Below are 13,630 nucleotides of genomic sequence, written 5' to 3'. Positions count from 1 at the left end.
CCCGAAGCAAAGGAGTACACAGCCTGAAGGTGCGCCCCCACCCGGTTTCAGGGTGGGGGGACGTTTTCACCGGTATTCAGGACATTAGATCGAGCATCAACCACTACTACCGGTGCGATTCTTCCCTTCCAACATTTAAGCACTACAGGAAGCGGTAATTACCGTTCCCTGAATAGATCTTTTCCTTTACCTTTTCCTAAGATTAGTCCCGATACCTCACAGGAATCGGATCTGGTTGACCAGATAGGCCAAGTAGCCTCTAGTCGGGTGACTTCGGTCCCTGAGGTTCAACCAGAAAAGATCACCTTTCCTGATAACTATCAGGTATCTGATAAATGTGTGGGAACAGAAAACGACCAGACTTTCTCGGATGGTCGGGGCCAGATACCTCTAGGGACGCCTGGTTCAGATCCAATCAGCGCCAGTGGTCCTAGAAATTCTAGGCTGGCCTCCTCAAGCCGGCCTGGCCGACTTGGACATGTTAGTCGTAGACGTTCCGTGGGAACTTCGTCTCAGGGAGTGTCTGTGGTCTCAAGGACCAATTTACCATCATGCTTACAGTCGCTGGGTTTAATGGCCTGGCCATTGAGACCCTAGTACTGAAGGACAAAGGTTTGTCAGCTTCAGTCATTCCTACCCTTATTAAAGCAAGGAAAGCGACTTCCAGCAAAGTCTATTATCACACATGGAAGACTTATATTGCGTGGTGCGAATCTTTAGGATTTCATCCACGTACCTATTCGGTGACTCGAATATTGGCCTTTTTGCAACAAGGGGTTGAGCAGAAGCTAGCCTTGAGCACCATCAAGGGTCAAGTTTCAGCATTAGCAATCTTCTTTCAGAAGCCTTTAGCTACCAAATCCTTGGTGCGGAATTTCATCCAGGGGGTGCGGCACCTGGCTCCTCCAGTCCGCGTGCCCTTACCGCCCTGGGATCTTAATTTGGTTTTGTCGGTTCTACAGAAACCTCCCTTTGAAAACATCAGGGAGATTCCCTTGCTTACTTTATCCCAGAAGGTGGCCTTCTTGGTGGCTATTACTTCTGCTCGCAGGGTGTCAGAACTGGCTGCATTATCATGCCAGTCACCATACCTAGTGATTCATAGGGATAAGGTAGTACTTCATCCTAAGCCATCTTTTCTTCCCAAGGTGGTTTCAGATTTTCATCTGAATGAAGATATTGTACTACCTTCCTTGTGTCCTCAGCCCAAGCATCATCGGGAACATGCGTTGCATTCCTTAGATGTGGTTCGGGCAATCAGGGTATACCTGAAAGCTACGGAATCATTCCGTAAGACGGATTCACTTTTTGTGATCACGGATGGCCCCAGAAAGGGTTTGCCTGCATCTGCCGCGACCATTGCCAAATGGATTAGACAAACGGTGGTACAGGCTTATTCTATTAAGGGTCAGAGTCCTCCGTTCCCTGTTAGGGCGCACTCCACTCGAGCGCTCAGTACTTCCTGGGCCTTTCGCCATCAGGCGTCAGTGGTCCAGGTATGTAAAGCGGCCACCTGGTCGTCGGTACATACCTTTACAAAATTCTATAAAATTGATGTGACGGCATCGGCGGATGCCTCATTTGGCCGCAAGGTTTTGCAGGCCGCAATTTGAGGAGACCGGTGGTCTACCTCGAGGGTTTTTTTCTGTTTGAAAAAAAAAAAAAAAAAAATTTTGTTTTCTCTTTTTTTGTTGAGTCTCATCAATAAGGATGAGCATTGTAAACTTCTAGTTGGCACCGGTTGGGCCTTCTAGATTGGGATTTGATTTCCATTTTCCCACCCCTCAGTTGTGATACTGCTCTGGGACGTCCCGAAGGTGGTGTATCACCGAGGACTACGTCTGTCGATGAGCGCTAGAGAAAAATGTTTTGGAGTCGGGTTGGGTTAAATTCTCTTAGCACTGCTTTTTCACATAACTGATTTGCTGAGGCAGAGAGAGAGAGGATATACCCTCTGGGACTGCCCCTAGGGTGTGGCCAGAGCTTTTTAATTTCCTGTCTAGTCCTGCTCCGGCGGAGGTAACATAACCCGAAGGTGGTGTATCACCGAGGACTACGTCTGTCGATGAGCTAAGAGAAAAGGATTTTACGGTAAGATTTTACAAAAATCCATTTTTTTTTTGTTTTTGTTTTGTTTTTTTTCTTAATCAGGACCCAGACAGACTTGAAGGTAACCAGGTGTAAAGGGGCACAAGTCTGAATACATCTGCCTGCACTTAGACCTTAATAAAGCTTCCAAACAGGTCCCCCTGAGAAAACTGACAAGCGGACCTGATTGGAATACTTGTGTGACAGGGCACTAAAAGGAATTTTTTTAAAAAAAAATCTGACATCTTATCAGTTTGAATCTCTTCATGTTATAACATTAAGGGGTTATCCATGCTAAACCCTGGTGAACTGTGTGCTCAATGTAATCATCAAATCACCAAAGGGATAGTAAGCAATATTATGTAAACCAACCTAAAAAAATGTGTTTCTAATATCAAGGTCAAGATGGCTGCTTTCCACTAGTATCCTCAAACCGCTACGTCCAACATGTATACATAGATAAATGTATAGCACCCTACATAGTGAATTATATTTGTATTATATTCACTGGTGTTAAAGGAATCGCCTTACACATTTGGGTCTCTTTTTTTTTTTTCTTGAGATGTCTCTAATTCTTGATCAGCAAAGGTGTACACATTTTTGAAAAAGAAAAATCCAGATGGTTTGCAAGAATGAAATATAATTGAACAAAGTTTATATATATTTTTTTTTTTTTCCTTTACTTAAAGAGTCATAGTCCCAGCATACACTTTAATTTTATAATATCAGCATTGTAAAGCCATACAATCAATAGGTATATTATACAATATAAGCTTTCTTTAAATAAGCCCCCACCCCCCCTTCGCGTTGCTAGTACTGCTTGTCTGCTGCCCATCTGTTTCATCACTTTCCTGGATTCCCTGCATGCTTTCCAGTTTCGCCTCTGCTCATTCCATTGGTTTTATATTTGATTTCTAAGAAAAGCATGTATTTTGGTAACGTGAAAAATAAGGAATGTACCGTGCTATGAATAAAAATAATGACCCAAGTGCTGCTGTGCAAAAACTGGGTGATAACCAGATTCTCAATATAAAGTGCCAAAATACAGCGCAAAAAGGTACGTGTATAAAATATTAATCCTCTTATAAATAAACCATAAATGATCTTAAAGTGCCATGTGCAAACCAAGTGCATGCATATTAATATAGTGATTCAACAATAAATATCATAAAGTGTTGAATAAAAAATGAGACGTGTCCATATAAAATGGTAGTGCAAAAGTAAATCATAAGTCCAGTAAATAATAAAATCAGCAAGTGTCCATATAGCAATTCACCAAAAGTGCATTAAGTGCTCAGAAGAATGTGCAGCATCATGCCGTAACTCCAGTGCTGTGAACGGTGCCAATCATCCCCTTTTGGATAATCCACTTACCAAACTTAATTGACCCCTAGGCTAAACAGCTGTAGAGGGTCAACAAGGCTTGTGTCCCAGTAAGGAACCGGATAAGGAATCCTTGGAGGTCTGGAGTTCTCAGTACACCGGTATGCATAAATATGGAAAGAAAACTTCCCGTTTAACAATCTTTTATTGGAATATTAAAAGAATATCACTCACATTTAGTAGAGCGTAATCGAGCAGGTAATAACATGTAAGGCAGGTCTATCGCTCCTTCCTTGTTTCGGTGTGCGCTCGGGTAAGCCTTGGTCCCGGCGTGCGTTCCACCGTCCTGGAAGTGACGTGCCAAAGGGTCGTAGACCGGAAATTGCCCCTGTTCCTGTGTGCTCGCACGCAGAAGCGAACGCATACATAAGTCGTGCCCAAATATGTAAATGGCATTCAAACCACATATGTGAGGTATGGTCACGAACATAAGAACGAGAGCAACAATTCTAGCCCAAAACCTCCTCTGTAAGGCCCCGTTTCCACTAGTGCGTCTTGACACATGTCAAGTCGCATGACAAGTCGAACCTATTATTTTCAAGTAAGACCATTCTAACTGCTGCGACTCAAGACGCAGCGACTTGAGAAAAGGTTTTTGGACGACTTCAGTGCGACTTGTCCCTCCATAGAAGGTAGTCGCACTGAAGTCCCCAGAAGTATCCGCAAACAAGTCGCACTACAACATCGCGCTTGAACTTAGCCTAAAGCCCCGTACACACGTACGGATCGTCGTCATACAAACGTCGCTGGACGAAAGATCTGCCGATTGTACGCGTGTTAGTATGGTGCCTCCGACAGCTGTCTGCGCACAATCCGCGGACAAGAGTCTTTCTTGCAAACATGAAAATTTTTGTCTGCGGACACCAGAACGGACGATTGTTCACCTGTCAGTACAGAAATCAGCCGACAGACCGCAGATTTGCAAGACTGGGCATGCTCAGAAAATAAAAAACACAGGGAAAGTTAACCATTACATGACATCACTTCTGCAGTCAGCTGAAGTCTGCGGACAAAATTCTTGTGCTGTCCTTGTGCTGTCTTTGCACTTTTCAACAGACACCGACATCCGGGGGAGAAAAGACGAACGTTTGTATGACGACGATCCGTACGTGTGTACGGGGCTTTACTCTACACTGGTAACCTGTAAACATTTTTAAAGTGTCGCCTATGGAGATTTTTAAGTACCGTTTGGTGCCATTCTACGAGTGTGCGCAAATTTAAAGCGTGTCATGTTAAGTATCTATTTACTTGGCGTGACAACATCTTTCACATTATACAAAAAAATCGGGCTTACTTTAGCATTTTTTTTTTTTTTTTTTTATTTCTGAAAACATTTTTTGAAAAATTGCTGCGCAAATACCGTGTGACAAAAAAAGTTGCAATATCACCATTTTATTCCCTAGGGTCTCTGCCAAAAACATATATAATGTTTGGGGGTTCTAAGTCATTTTCTAGCAACAAATTATGGTTTGTACATGTAGGAGAGATGTGCCAAAATAGGTCCAGTATAGAAGTGGTTAAATGGTCTCTGGTTCAGTCAGTTACACAATCTTGGAGAAGACTGCTGACTTGACAGTTGTCCAGAAGTCATTGACATCCTCAACAAGGAGGGTAAGATACAAAAGTTCACTGCTAAAGAAGCTGGCTGTTTAGAGAGTGCTGTGATCCAAGCATAATAATGAAAAGTGGGGTGGAAGAAAAAATTGTGGTAGAAAAAAGTGCACAAGCAATAAGGATAACGGCAGCCTTGAGAGGATTTTGAAGCAAAGACCATTCAAGAATTTGAGGGAGATTCACAAGGAGTAGACTACAGCTGGTGTCAGTGCTTCAAGAGCCACCATACACTGACCTATCCAGGACATGAGCTACAACTGTCGCATTCCTTGTGTCAAGCCACTCCAGAACCAGAGACAACATCAGAAGCATCTTAATTGGGCTAAGGAGAAAAAGGACTGGACTGTTGCTCAGTGGTCCAAAGTCCTCTTTTCGTATGAAAACGGAAAATGGTATACTTACCTTTCTGTAATTTTCCCTTTCCTGGTGCATCTTCATGGCAGCATAAAATGGGTTGTGGCTTTGCCCCCACAACCTGATAGGACTATAAGATACAGGGAAATTGCTGCGCTTATTGGGGATGTGTATAATTGTAGAACAAAAAACAATTAAACAAGCAGCCAACACCTGATCCTGAACAAGAAAAAATGGATCAAAAACAGCATATAAATATAAAAGTGTAGCGCTATAATATCTCAGGAAAGACAACTAATAAAGTCCATAAGTCCATAGTTTGGTATAAAAAGAAAAAGGGGAATAGATTATTCCAGAAACAGATTCCTCAGAATAAGTGCTTGTTTTCCCAACAGCATGCACATGAAGATCTTCAACCAATAGAAGCCAGGTGTAAGACTGCCACCACCATGAGGGATAAATCAGCCTCTTACCAGATCGCTATGATCCTTATTAAAGGGATCATAGATTGCAGAGAAGCTAATAGTAGGTACACATCAGGGGAGGTCTCTCAAACGGCTATCCACCAATTGATCCTGCATATTCCTCAGCAATTATCCAGTCATATGAGAAGAAACAACTCTCATAGCGTGATACTGTCACACAATTTTATTGCACATACACAGGACAATTGGCAACTTACATTGGTCCAAGATCAATAGAGCATGTCATGTGGAATCTCCTTAGATGGGCATAAACCGGTACCAAACCAAAAAGATGGCCGCCGCGTCCCTTGTCCGTAGCGGCGTGATGTGCCACAAGCTCCTCCTACGCGTTTCGTCACACGTCTGACGTCAGGGGGTGTGGCTTCGCGGCAAGTACTTTCAATTTATAGGCTACGGAGCCGACAGGCGGGGCTCTGGGGTTGCGATCCGGAACCAGGAAGCAATCATATCTGCGTGTCAACCCCCGGAAGCAGATGCAAACCAACGATTTGAGAAATAGACGTATTTGTAAACCGAACACAAAAATTAATTCAAGGATATCTGGATCAAATTTATAGTAAGGGGTTCATTATGAAAACCACGGACCTGAATAGGCCACAATTATTTCAGGATTTATAGATAATGAACAATGTAAGTTGCCAATTGTCCTGTGTATGTGCAATAAAATTCTGTGACAGTATCGCGCTATGAGAGTTCTTTCTCCTCATATGACTGGATAATTGCTGAGGAATATGCGGGATCGATTGGTGGATAGCTGTTTGAGAGACCTCCCCTGATGTGTACCTACTATTAGCTTCTCTGAAATCTATGATCCCTGTAATAAGGATCATAGCGATCTGGTAGGAGGCTGATTTATCCCTCATGGTGGTGGCTGTCTTACACCTGGCTTCTATTGGTTGAAGATCTTCATGTGCATGCTGTTGGAAAAACAAGCACTTATTCTGAGGAAACTCTTTCTGGAATAATCTATTCCCCTTTTTCTTTTTATACCAAACTATTGACTTTATTAGTTGTCTTTCCTGAGATATTATAGCGCTACACTTTTATATTTATAACCTGATAGGACTGATAACTATAAATCAAAGACCGACCCGGCTCGCAGCATTCTCTGTAACTCTCCCCATTTGGGTGGGAATCTGTATACTGCTATGAAGATGCACCAGGAAAGGAAAATTACGAAAAGGTGAGTATACAATTTTTCCGTTTTACTGGCACATCATGGCAGTATAGAATGGGAACTAACTCGCCATACGGGAGGGTGCAAGAAAAATTTTGTAATGGTCAGAAGTGTAAGTATGCATTTTCCAAATTTTACTGTTGTGAGCCGATTTCACCTAATAAAGTGTAATGAAGGTGTCCTAGGAGGACCATATTACTGAATTTGCAAATAGCCTCAGGAGACACTCGGCACTGCTCTGCCCACAGAGCTGGCACTGCCCTAGTTGAAGGTGCTCTTAAGTCTTTCGGAACAGGAGGGTCTTGGGAAGTGTAGGCTCTTTTAATTGTCTTAATCTAGGAGATGACTGTACGTTTTGATGCTGACTGACCCTGCCTTAAGCCATGCTGGAACCAAGCACAGATTTCAGCTTTCCTGAATGAAAAGGTAGCTGCCAAGCAGGTCTTCAGAGTTAGGGCAACATCCAGGGGATGTGGTTCACTTACCCAAGAAAGACGGTAAATTGATTTCCTAGTTACAGTGGAATGAGAAAGATACCCAATGGATGTAAAGCAGTCTGGGGTTTTAGGACTGTTCGGTCCGGGTAGAACGTTAGGTGAGGCTCCTTGAGTACAAAGCCTGCAGCTCTGACACCCTTTTCACAGAGGTTGTAGCAACCAGAAATATGGTCTTCATTGTTAGATTGCAGTGTGTAGTCAATTCTGTAGAATAGAAATGAGGCCTTGATAGAGCTGAGGACCATAAGCAAGTTCCACATAGGGAACAAGGGTTTCCAGGTCTGTCTATAACTTCATGCAAGCCTTTTAAGAATTGCATCACTAAAGGGTTAAGGAATCCTTAAACCCCTGTAAGTGCAGACAAGGCTGAACTTTTATCATATTTGAACCTAGGCCCCTGTTCAGTTGTAAGAACTGCAGAACCTTGGCTAGTTTAGGTGATAAAGGACTCCAGGCTTTTTCTGTGTGAGATCTGCATACTTTACCCATATTTTCTGGTAAGTATTATTCATGGAGACCTCTCTGGCTTGACACAAGGTATTCACTACCTGCACTGAGCACCCTTGACTTGGTAGCCTCCACCTCTCAACTTCCATGCTATCAAAAGGTGACTCAGTTCTCAACTGTAGGAGAGAGACACTAGAGCCTCCTAAGCCAAAATGGTATAATTGCAATTATTGATACAGGAAGTTCCACTGACAGCCTAAGTCTCCCAGATTTATCGATAGTAGAATTGACTGGAGGTTCTGTATCTTACACGACCCCAACTTTCTGTGCTTGTTGAGTTTTTTCAAGTTTAGCACTGGGCACAGGCTACCTGATTTAGATTTTTTTTTTTTTGCTAGGAACAGAGGTGAACCTAAACCTTATCTCCTCTGGGCACTTGGAACCTTCACAATTGCTCATTTTTCATTTAATCCAGCTACAAACTGGACCAGAATGTTACACTTTTCCATCAAATATGGTAGCCTGGCTGGCTGGAAGAGATCATAAAGTGGACATCTCTTAAACTTCCACCAATGTCATACCAATATAGCTGATGTGGCCCACTAATCCTGAATATTTTCCATCCAGGTGTGTTTGAAAAGATTTATACAGGCACCCCCTGGATGAGTGCACCCTTAAAAGGACTTACGCTGTTCTCCTAAGACAGGTGCCTTCGATTTTTAAGGCTTCAACTATGAAGATTGGGTACTTCTCCATTTCCTTTACTAATCTTTTTCCCGGTCTAAGGAGTTTGCCTCCTTGTATCTACTTGGGAGTTGCTGCCTGTATACTGGATCTTTTCTAATTTTTTTCTGTTTTGTGTCAGATAATATTCTCCCTGACCTGCTAGTGGTCACCCTTGAGATGGCTATATCCTGTCTACTCCCAAATAGATTGGATCCATTGTCTGGTATCTTGCACCAGTTTTATTTTTAAGGCCGGATCTGCCGACCATGGCTTCAGCTATAATGCCCTCCTTGTCCTGAACGTGAGGAACTCCGCTCTTGAAAAACATCAATTGACGTCTACTGACACATCTGCCGCAGAGGTTCCTGCCAATTTCAGCTCTTACAAAGCTGTTACCATCTTTTCTCTCTTCACTTCCTCCAGAAGGATTTCTTTAAAGGGTAACTCCACTTTCTTTTTCAATCTGCAGGGCTGTGATTTTCTGTAAAATGTAAGGCAATATGGCTATCTGGAGGCGTTCTGTACACAGAATGTATACAGAATGCCCCCCTGAAATATCATTTCCTGCTTAAGTGATTAGCTCACTGATTTTCCCAGAAGTCTGCACAAAGATACAAGTCAGATTTTTGGCAACCATCTTGAGGTCTTTTCAGGGTTGTATCCTGCTTGTTCCAGGCAGACTTGACATATTGGCTTGGCAGGCAATGACTCTCCACCACAAATGCAGAATCTTTTAGGGCTGGTAGCCTGTGATATTTGTAAACAGGGAGCAATGATAATGATTGGTGAGATGATGACCTTGATCAACATTGCCTGGATGTCTACTCTTAGATGGCGACTTGTCTTGACCTTTAGAGGGCTTCCTCCATCTTAAGGTTCTTACAGGACTGTAGATATTGGCTCTCTTTTTCTCAATGAAGATAGATAACACCGCTCAGGCTAGTCATCAAAGTCCACGATTCAAGGTGGGTGCTGAACCCCGGCTCACCACCAGGAGAAGCATAAAAGAAGAAAATGGTTGCACACCACCACGGAATCCAATGAAGAAAAGTTTCTTTATTCACATAAGTAGTACAAGGTACAGCAGGGTAGGACTGTAGATGCATTTCACATGACTGCTACGTGCTTGTTCACTACTCTCTTTTTCTCAATCTTCACTTCTTACCTAATCCCTATACCTGAAAAGCAATAGGCGGTCTGATTGGGCAGCGTTCCCCATAGAAACAGAGCAAAGCAACAGACTGAAATGAAAAACATGATCTGGGATCACTGTGTGATCAACACACAGTGATCCCAGAGCAAGCATTGAGAAAGGGATAGGAAGAGCCAAGATGAAATGCCATAAACAGCACAGTGATCACAGAGCAACACTGAGAAGGAGATAGGAAAAGCTCAGGTGAATGCCATAAAAAAGGGAAAACATACCTGCAAGCAATGAACACATAAGCATCCAGCATGCATGAGTAGAGAGCTCTACCATGTGTTGCCCAAAAATTCTATAAAACCATTTAAAACTATCACATTTTACCATTAGTGGTGATATCAGTGTCCGAGCATGCTCAGATCCCCATCTTGAAAAGGGCTAGCCAGGAAACAGGCCACAGGAGCCACATCACTTCCTGCCTTTCATGCTCAGAGTACACTTCACTGCTGCAGCCATCTTGGAAATGTCAAACGCCCACAAAAAAGAGAAAAGAGGTGAAAAGCATATAGAAAGCAAAGGGAAAATGCTGTCCATTACGTCAAAGCTTGTTTAATGCTTTCTTTGACAGTCCTGCTCCACCAGAATGGAGGTCCAACCATATAGCTCATGTAGAGGCTGTACAGGAAGGATTTCCACCCAGGAGAGGCTAAATCTTGCTAGGGCGACAAACAGTAAGGGATACCTCACGACTCCAGTCTTGATCAGGTGAGGACAAAAAGGAGAATGCTGCGAGCCGGGTCTGTCTTTGATTTAGGGGTAACCAGTCCTATCAGGTTGTGGGGGTGGAGCTTCAACCCATTGTATGCTGCCATGATGTGCCAGGAAAGTAAATTTTGTATTTCATTTGGAAATCAAGGTCCCAGAATCTGGAGGATTGGAGAGGCACAGAGTCCAAGGGCTAAATGTGGGGGACACCCCCTTCCCTCCCTAAAACCAAGGGGATATGTGGAAATAAGAAGGTGAATGAGATCTCTATAATTTGAGATCCAGAGTCTGGTATGAGGAATGAGTTGATGTGGGGATGGCCTGTCTATGAGCACCCTGTCATGTTTTTGCTTGTTGATTTTGCACATTGAATCACAGGGATATTATTTTATTGGATTGTCATTAACCTCCCTGGCGGTATGATTATTTCGGATTTTAGGTGCTGAAAGCGGTACCATTATTTTGCTAGTAATTCTTAACCACTTGCCGACCGCCACAAGTACATATACTGCGGCGGTCAGCCCCGGCCAGGCAAAGTGACGTACCGGTACGGCACTAGCCTGTCACTCCCTTGTGAGCCAATAGCGGGCGAGCGCCCGCCCCGGCTCGTTCCCTAACAAGTCAGTGCGTGTGACCGGCAGACCCGATGTCTGCCGGTCACTCGCGATCGTTCGCCGGGAAGGGAGAAAGGCGGGCGGCTAATGTAAACAAGCCGCCTGTCATTCTCCCCTGTGTAAAAATGGAGACCAGACGGTTCTACTATGGACATGGCTACTAGTGTAAAAACAGAGATCAACGGTCCTACAATCACAGTTAGAAACATGCCCCTAGGACACACTTAACCCCTCCCTCTCCAATACAGTTAACCCCTTCCCTGCCAGTGTAATTTTTACAGTTAACAGTGCATATGTATAGCACTGATTACTGCAGTAATGTCACTGGTAACCCCAAAAGTGTCAAAAATGTCAGTCAAGGGTCCGATCTGTCCGCCGCAATGTCGCAGTCCTGCAAAAAAAAAAACGCAGATCGGCGCCATTACTCGTTAAAAAAAAAAAACACCAAAAAGGACAAAAATCTTTCCCTTTGTTAGTAAACGCAATAACTTTTGCGCAAACCAATCAAAATACGCTTTTTGCGATTTTCTTTTTTTTTTTTTACCAAACATATGTAGCATAAAACAAATTGGCCCGAAAATGTTAAAAAATTTTGATTTTTAAATTTTTTTTGGGGAATTTCATATAAAAAAATGTGAAAAATATTGTTATTTTTGCAAAATTGACGATCTTTTTTTGTTTATAGCGCATGATCAAAAAAATCGCACAGGTGGTCAAATACCACCAAAAGAAAGCTCTGTTTGTGGGGAAAAAAAGGAGGTTGTTTAGGTACAGCGTCGCACGACCGCGCAATTGTCCGTTAAAGTCACGCAGTAAAAAAATCGCAAAAAAAACCCTGGTCAGGAAGGGGGTAAAATCTTCCGGGGCTTAAGTGGTTAAGGATGAGCAGCCCAAACCAACTATTTATATATGATTTTTTTTTTACTGTGCGTTCTTCTTTATAACATCTCGGGTATGATAAAGTTTGAAACACAAAATCCTAAATTATAATATAATAAATAACTATAAAATAATAACAAATAATAATATAATAATAATAACACTTTTTATTCAATAAATTATAGTAAGATAGGCTGCACTGATGGCCACTGATGAGGCTACACTGATATGCTGCACTGATGAGGCTGAACTTATGGGAACTGATGAGGCTACGCTGATGGGCACTGATACACTGTGGTTGTGGTCTGTGGTTTACAGGTGACAGAACGGGTCCGAAACAGGAAGGGGTGTGGCCTTTACATGAAGGGGTGGGTCGTATTTAAATTAGGGGGTGCACAAGTTTATTCAGGCCTAGGGCAGCACAAAACCTAAATACACCACTGGGTCAGGCGTTCGGGGGTTCACAACACCAGCAGTACGGCGTCCGGATCTACTTACAGCCGTTGGTGTTTGGTGCCTGAGAAATATCAGTTCGGCAATTTTCCACACAAAGTCCGCATGAACCACAGGCCTGTCACTCTTCTTTTTTAGGAGAATAAATGCGTTCCACAAACACTGTTCAAGGAGATGCCTGAATATTTTTTTATAATATTTTTTTTGTTTCCGCATTGCCGGATAAAAAGTCATGGCCTGGTCAGCTCTGTCCACACCTCCCATGGTGTTGTTGTAATCCATCACCAGTTGTGGTTTCATTACATCTTTTCCACCTTTTGTGTGTACCATGAGAGTAGAGGTGTTGTGGATGGTACTCATCAGGCACACATATTTTTTGTCGCACCATCTTAGTGCCATCATTTTTCCTTTCTGCGAGGCAATTATTTCTCCGGGCTTGAGCTTTTTGTTGGCAAAGGTTGGGGGCATGTCACGCTGGTTAGCTCTAACGGTCCCATACGCATCTGTCTTGTTGTGTAGAAGGAACTCATACAGTTCTGGGGATGCAAAAAAAATGTCTGTGGTGACACAGTACCCCTGATTCAGCAATGGCTCAATCAGCGTAAGAACTGAAGCGGTTGCCATTCCATAGCTGCTGAACCTTTCATTGAATTTGGTTCCTCTCCTGGTGTATAGGACCGAATTCCAAATGTATCCAGAGCTGGATTCACATAGCATAAATGACTTTATGCCAAAGCGTGCTCTCTTGGACGCAATATATTGTATCCAGCTGAGTCTTCCTTTATAGGCCATTAGACTTTTGTCGATACAAATGTCTCTATCTGGCACATAGGACTGCTGGAAATTTTTCAAAATGATTTGATAAACATCGCAAATCTTTTTGAGTTTTGGACATGGATGAGAAGTCTCGCTAAATTCGTCATTATTTGTATAGTGAAAATACTTCATAATGAGCGAAAATTTGTACTCCGACATAACCGTGCCAAAAAAGGAATGGCCAGTAA

Source organism: Pelophylax lessonae (assembly GCF_965119305.1).
Source record: "Pelophylax lessonae genome assembly, chromosome: 4".
NCBI lineage: Eukaryota > Metazoa > Chordata > Amphibia > Anura > Ranidae > Pelophylax > Pelophylax lessonae.
This window is presented reverse-complemented; position numbering follows the sequence as displayed.